The following is a 7,500-nucleotide window of genomic DNA, read 5'->3' on the forward strand; positions in this document are numbered from 1 at the left end:
AGGTGTCCAGGCGGGGGTCCCTTCCAGGAGGCCCCCCGGCCTTGGATCACCAGCCGGGTCGATAAGTCAAAAGTAGTCCCTCTATTTGATGGAAGTCAGAGGAAAAAAGCTGGAAATATGACAAGGTGTTCCGGAGGGAGTCCCTTCAAGAACGCCCCGCTAACCCTAACCCTAATCCCAACCCTAACCCTAACCCTAACCCTAAGTGTCCAGGCGGGTGTCCATTCCAGAAGGCCCACCCGCCTTGGATCACATTCCGGTTAAGAAACATGAAAAAAGTCCCTCTATTGAATGGAAGTCAGCACAAAAAAGCTGAAAATATGACAAAGTGTCAAGGAGGGTGTCGCTTCCAGAAGGCCCGCCCGCCTTGGATCGACACCCGGCTAAGAAACATGAAAAAAGTCCCTCTATTTGATGGAAGTCAGAGGGAAAAAAAGCTGGAATTTTTCTAAGTGTCAAGGAGGGTGTCGCTTCCAGAAGGCCCGCCCGCCTTGGATCACCACCCGGTTAAGAAACATGGAAAAAGTCCCTCTATTTGATGGAAGTCAGCAACAAAAAGCTGGATTTTTTCTAAGTGTCAAGGAGGGTGTCGCTTCCAGAAGGCCCACCCGCCTTGGATCGACACCCGGTTAAGAAACATGGAAAAAGTCCCTCTATTTGATGGAAGTCAGCAACAAAAAGCTGGATTTTTTCTAAGTGTAAAAGTTGGGATTTTTTCTAAGTGTCAACTTTTGGTGTACCAACCCTTCCAAAATAAAGTCGGGATTTTTTCTAAGTGTCAACTTTTGGTGTACCAACCTTTCCAAAATAAAGTGGGGATTTTTTCTAAGTGTCCACTTTTGGTGTACCAACCTTTCCAAAATAAAGTGGGGATTTTTTCTAAGTGTCCACTTTTGGTGTACCAACCTTTCCAAAATAAAGTGGGGATTTTTTCTAAGTGTCAACTTATAAAGTGGGGATTTTTTCCAAGTGTCAACTTATAAAGTGGGGATTTTTTCCAAGTGTCAACTTATAAAGTGGGGATTTTTTCCAAGTGTCAACTTATATAGTCGGGATTTTTTTTCAAAGTGTCAACTTGTAAAGTGGGGATTTTTTCCAAGTGTCTACTTTTGGTTCACCATGCCTTCCAGAGTCAAAGAAGCCCCCGAGTGAGACCCAAAGAACCGGACCGAGTGATGTCATTTGGGGTCCTATTTTCAGTCATTTTGTGGGATTTCGGTGACGCCGAGGAGGGAAGCAGGTGTCAAGGGACAGGGGGGTGCCTGTCCCTTTAAGAAGGCCGGCTTGCCGTGGATCTACACCCGGGTAGGGAATTCAAAACAGGTCCCTCTATTTGCTGGAAGTCAGCACGAAAAAAAGCTGGAAATATGACAGAGTGCCCCAAAAAAAAAAAGAAGCTGCAATGATGGCAGAGTGTCCATGTTGCTGTCCCTTTAGGAAGGCCGGCTCGCCGTGGATCTCCACCCGGGTGGGGAATTCCAAATAGGTCCCTCCATTTGCTGGAAGTGCCCCCCCCAAAAGCTGTCCATTTCCCCAAGTTTTTAAGGGAAACAAAAACCAGGGTTGGGGTTGGATGCATCACACTGTAAGTCTCGGCTGCAGCCAGAAGCAAGTATTAAAAAGGTAGACATCAACCATCATTTAAAAAGGGGAAAACAAATCCATTCATCAATAAATCATATCCAAATTAAAAAAAAGAGGCAGCTCAAAAGAGAGGGTGTGTGTCCAGCAGAAAATAGGCATGATAAACAAAGAGGGCTGGGGTTTGGAGGAGGGCAAAATGTCCCGCAGCCGGCCGCCCGAGTTCCGGGATGCCCAGCACGTCCATAACGCACCCCGCAAAGTCAAACTGGAAGTGGAGGGGAAAAAAGCTGGGAAAGAAGTTGAATGTCCTCAAAGTGTTCCAAAATCAGTCCCACGAGTCCCGCAGCTGGCCACCCGAGTCCAGGGAAGCCCGGCACCTCCGTAACAAGGCCCGCAAAGTCACACTGCAAGTGGGGGAGAAAAGCTGGCATAGTAGCCAAAAGTCCTCAAAGTGTTCAAAAATCAGTCCCCCACCAGCCCCGCAGCTGGCCACCCGAGTCCAGGGACGCCCGGCACAGCCGTAACGCACCCCGCAAAGTCAAACTGCAAGTGGGGGAGAAAAGCTGGGGGAAAATCCAAAAGTCCTCAAAGTTTTCAAAATCCGCACCCGGGACTGAGTCCAGCAAGTCCCCCCGGTCCCAAAAATGCCATTTTTTTCAAAAAATACCCAAAAAATGCGGGGGCCGGATTTCGGAACCGGCGTACCGCTTTCGGCCCGCGTGCCCTAGATTGGAGACCGATGTCAAAAATGGACGCCGGTCGGGTATTTTTTTCCTTGGGGTCTATAGAGAGTAAATCCGGAGGAAAATTGGCCTTACGAGCAAAGGGAGGGATTTTAGGGGGCATAACGTCCAGCCGCGTGCCTCCCGGGTCCCGGGGAAGAGAAAGTCCAGAAAACTCATAAAATCATGCCCAGCATGGAGATCCACAAGTCCCGCCGCAGGCCCGAGGCTTCCCGGGTCCCGGGAATGACCAAAAGACACCCAGGAGTGGACCATCGAAAGTGGGAGGGAAATGGAGGGAAAGTCGGGAAAAAGGTCCAAAATGGGTTGAAAATCATATGATCCCACCCAGGGTAGAGTTCCACAAGTCCCGCAGCGAGCTGCACGAGCCGCAGGAACACCGGGAATGGCCAAAAGGCACCCAGAAGTGAACCAGCGAAAGTGGGGGAAAAATGGAGGAAAAGGAGGAAAAAGTACCAAATTGTTTAAAAATCCTACCCAGGATGGAGTTCCACAAGTCCCGCAGCGAGCTGCACGAGCCGCAGGAACACCGGGAATGACCAAAAGGCACCCAGAAGTGAACCAGCGAAAGTGGGGGAAAAATGGAGGAAAAGGAGGAAAAAGTACCAAATTGTTTAAAAATCCTACCCAGGATGGAGTTCCACAAGTCCCGCAGCGAGCTGCACGAGCCGCAGGAACACCGGGAATGACCAAAAGGCACCCAGAAGTGAACCAGCGAAAGTGGGGGAAAAATGGAGGAAAAGGAGGAAAAAGTGCCAAATTGTTTAAAAATCCTACCCAGGATGGAGTTCCAGAAGCCCTGCAGCGAGCTGCACGAGCCGCAGGAACACCGGGAATGACCAAAAGGCACCCAGAAGTGAACCAGCGAAAGTGGGGGAAAAATGGAGGAAAAGGAGGAAAAAGTACCAAATTGTTTAAAAATCCTACCCAGGATGGAGTTCCACGAGTCCCGCAGCGAGCTGCACGAGCCGCAGGAACACCGGGAATGACCAAAAGGCACCCAGAAGTGAACCATCAAAAGTGGGGGACAATTTGAGAAAAAGTTGGAAAAAGGTCCGAAATTGATTAAAAATCCTACCCAGGATGGAGTTCCAGAAGCCCCGCAGCGAGCTGCACGAGCCGCAGGAACACCGGGAATGACCAAAAGGCACCCAGAAGTGAACCATCAAAAGTGGGGGACAATTTGAGAAAAAGTTGGAAAAAGGTCCGAAATTGATTAAAAATCCTACCCAGGATGGAGTTCCAGAAGCCCCGCAGCGAGCTGCACGAGCCGCAGGAACACCGGGAATGACCAAAAGGCACCCAGAAGTGAACCATCAAAAGTGGGGGACAATTTGAGAAAAAGTTGGAAAAAGGTCCGAAATTGATTAAAAATCCTACCCAGGATGGAGTTCCAGAAGCCCCGCAGCGAGCTGCGCGAGCCGCAGGAACACCGGGAATGACCAAAAGGCACCCAGAAGTGAACCATCAAAAGTGGGGGACAATTTGAGAAAAAGTTGGAAAAAGGTCCGAAATTGATTAAAAATCCTACCCAGGATGGAGTTCCACAAGTCCCGCAGCGAGCTGCACGAGCCGCAGGAACACCGGGAATGACCAAAAGGCACCCAGAAGTGAACCATCAAAAGTGGGGGACAATTTGAGAAAAAGTTGGAAAAAGGTCCGAAATTGATTAAAAATCCTACCCAGGATGGAGTTCCAGAAGCCCCGCAGCGAGCTGCGCGAGCCGCAGGAACACCGGGAATGACCAAAAGGCACCCAGAAGTGAACCATCAAAAGTGGGGGACAATTTGAGAAAAAGTTGGAAAAAGGTCCGAAATTGATTAAAAATCCTACCCAGGATGGAGTTCCACAAGTCCCGCAGCGAGCTGCACGAGCCGCAGGAACACCGGGAATGACCAAAAGGCACCCAGAAGTGAACCATCAAAAGTGGGGGACAATTTGAGAAAAAGTTGGAAAAAGGTCCGAAATTGATTAAAAATCCTACCCAGGATGGAGTTCCAGAAGCCCCGCAGCGAGCTGCGCGAGCCGCAGGAACACCGGGAATGACCAAAAGGCACCCAGAAGTGAACCATCAAAAGTGGGGGACAATTTGAGAAAAAGTTGGAAAAAGGTCCGAAATTGATTAAAAATCCTACCCAGGATGGAGTTCCAGAAGCCCCGCAGCGAGCTGCGCGAGCCGCAGGAACACCGGGAATGACCAAAAGGCACCCAGAAGTGAACCATCAAAAGTGGGGGACAATTTGAGAAAAAGTTGGAAAAAGGTCCGAAATTGATTAAAAATCCTACCCAGGATGGAGTTCCACAAGTCCCGCAGCGAGCTGCACGAGCCGCAGGAACACCGGGAATGACCAAAAGGCACCCAGAAGTGAACCATCAAAAGTGGGGGACAATTTGAGAAAAAGTTGGAAAAAGGTCCGAAATTGATTAAAAATCCTACCCAGGATGGAGTTCCAGAAGCCCCGCAGCGAGCTGCGCGAGCCGCAGGAACACCGGGAATGACCAAAAGGCACCCAGAAGTGAACCATCAAAAGTGGGGGACAATTTGAGAAAAAGTTGGAAAAAGGTCCGAAATTGATTAAAAATCCTACCCAGGATGGAGTTCCACAAGTCCCGCAGCGAGCTGCACGAGCCGCAGGAACACCGGGAATGACCAAAAGGCACCCAGAAGTGAACCATCAAAAGTGGGGGACAATTTGAGAAAAAGTTGGAAAAAGGTCCGAAATTGATTAAAAATCCTACCCAGGATGGAGTTCCAGAAGCCCCGCAGCGAGCTGCACGAGCCGCAGGAACACCGGGAATGACCAAAAGGCACCCAGAAGTGAACCATCAAAAGTGGGGGACAATTTGAGAAAAAGTTGGAAAAAGGTCCGAAATTGATTAAAAATCCTACCCAGGATGGAGTTCCACAAGTCCCGCAGCGAGCTGCACGAGCCGCAGGAACACCGGGAATGACCAAAAGGCACCCAGAAGTGAACCATCAAAAGTGGGGGACAATTTGAGAAAAAGTTGGAAAAAGGGCCGAAATTGTTTAAAAATCCTACCCAGGATGGAGTTCCAGAAGCCCCGCAGTGAGCTGCCCGAGCCGCAGGAACACCGGGAATGACCAAAAGATACCCAGGAGTGAACCAGCCAAAGTGGGGGACAATTTGAGAAAAAGTTGGAAAAAGGTCCGAAATTGTTTAAAAATCCTACCCAGGATGGAGTTCCAGAAGTCCCGCAGCGAGCTGCGCGAGCTCCGGGACCCCCGGGAATGACCAAAAGATACCCAGGAGTGAACCAGCGAAAGTGGGGGACAATTTGAGAAAAAGTTGGAAAAAGGGCCGAAATTGTTTAAAAATCCTACCCAGGATGGAGTTCCAGAAGCCCCGCAGTGAGCTGCCCGAGCCGCAGGAACACCGGGAATGACCAAAAGATACCCAGGAGTGAACCAGCCAAAGTGGGGGACAATTTGAGAAAAAGTTGGAAAAAGGTCCGAAATTGTTTAAAAATCCTACCCAGGATGGAGTTCCAGAAGCCCCGCAGCGAGCTGCGCGAGCTCCGGGACCCCCGGGAATGACCAAAAGATACCCAGGAGTGAACCAGCGAAAGTGGGGGACAATTTGAGAAAAAGTTGGAAAAAGGTCCGAAATTGTTTAAAAATCCTACCCAGGATGGAGTTCCAGAAGTCCCGCAGCGAGCTGCGCGAGCTCCGGGGCCCCCGGGAATGACCAAAAGATACCCAGGAGTGAACCAGCCCAAGTGGGGGACAAATGGAAGAAAAGCCGGGCCAAGTCCAAAAAAGTTGGATTTTTTGCCAAAGTGTCAACATGCGTGATTTTGTCAGAGTGTCCACTTTTGGGATTTTTTCTAAGTCCAACAACGAGAGAGGCCTGGCCTCCAGCCTGTCTAGCCTCTTCCATGAGACACTTAGAAAAAATCCCGTGCAAAAAAAGTGGATTTTTTCTAAGTCCAACAACGAGAGAGGCCTAAGTTCCAGCCTCCTTAGCCTCTTTCTTCCGTGGAGCAAAAGTTGGATTTTTTGCCTAAGTGTCAACATGCGTGATTTTGTCAGAGTGTCCACTTTTGGGATTTTTTCTAAGTCCAACAACGAGAGAGGCCTGGCCTCCAGCCTGTTTAGCCTCTTCCATGTGACACTTAGAAAAAATCCCGTGCAAAAAAAGTGGATTTTTTCTAAGTCCAACAACGAGAGAGGCCTAACTTCCAGCCTCCTTAGCCTCTTTCGTTCACATACTTAGAAAAAAATCCCAGCGCCAAGCCCAATGCATTTCAATGGGATTTATTTTTCGAGCCGGATTTTTTCTAAGTCCAACAACGAGAGAGGCTTGAGTTCTAGCCTACTTTAAGCCTCTTTCGATTTTCCCTGTTTTTACCAGGTCTACCAAAACACCCCCATCACGTTAGTAGGTGCGCCAGGCTTAGACAGGCCGAATTGGCAGGAAATGTGTCCGAGTCAAAGTGAGCTATTTTGGGACTCAAAAGTTGGATTTTCCCCCTCTTTTCGATGGTTCTTTTTTCGAATGGTTCTTCCAGGCTCTGAGGACAGGGGCTCACGCGGACATGCGTGGCCGCCTAGGGGGCGCTATCTCGGACACATTTAGGGACATGGACACCCTGGAAGAACAAACATAAAAATTTTTTCGACCTGATTTCAGACCAGCCTCTTTCTTAAGGACTTCCAGGACTCGAGCGACAGGGGCTCGGTCCTGAGTGCGCGCCCGGCCAGGGGGCGCTATCCCGGACACATTTCGGGACATTTAAACCATGGATGGACAAACATAAAAATTTTTTCGACCTGATTTCAGACCAGCCTCTTTCTTAAGGACTTCCAGGACTCGAGCGACAGGGGCTCGGTCCTGAGTGCGCGCCCGGCCAGGGGGCGCTATCCCGGACACATTTCGGGACATTTAAACCATGGATGGACAAACATAAAAATTGAAAGACCTGATTCGACCCAGCCTCTCGGGGCTTTTCCCAGGGCCGGAGCGACAGGGGCTCGGCCCTACGGCGTGCCCGCCTAGGGGGCGCTATGACGGACACACCAGGGGACACGGACACCCTGGGTGGACAAACATAAAAAATTGAAAGACCTGATTCGACCCAGCCTCTCGGGGCTTTTCCCAGGGCCGGAGCGACAGGGGCTCGGCCCTACGGCGTGCCCGCCTAGGGGGCGCTA

The sequence above is a fragment of the Nerophis ophidion genome, unplaced genomic scaffold (genome assembly GCF_033978795.1).
Source record: "Nerophis ophidion isolate RoL-2023_Sa unplaced genomic scaffold, RoL_Noph_v1.0 HiC_scaffold_84, whole genome shotgun sequence".
NCBI classification, from domain to species: Eukaryota; Metazoa; Chordata; class Actinopteri; order Syngnathiformes; family Syngnathidae; genus Nerophis; species Nerophis ophidion.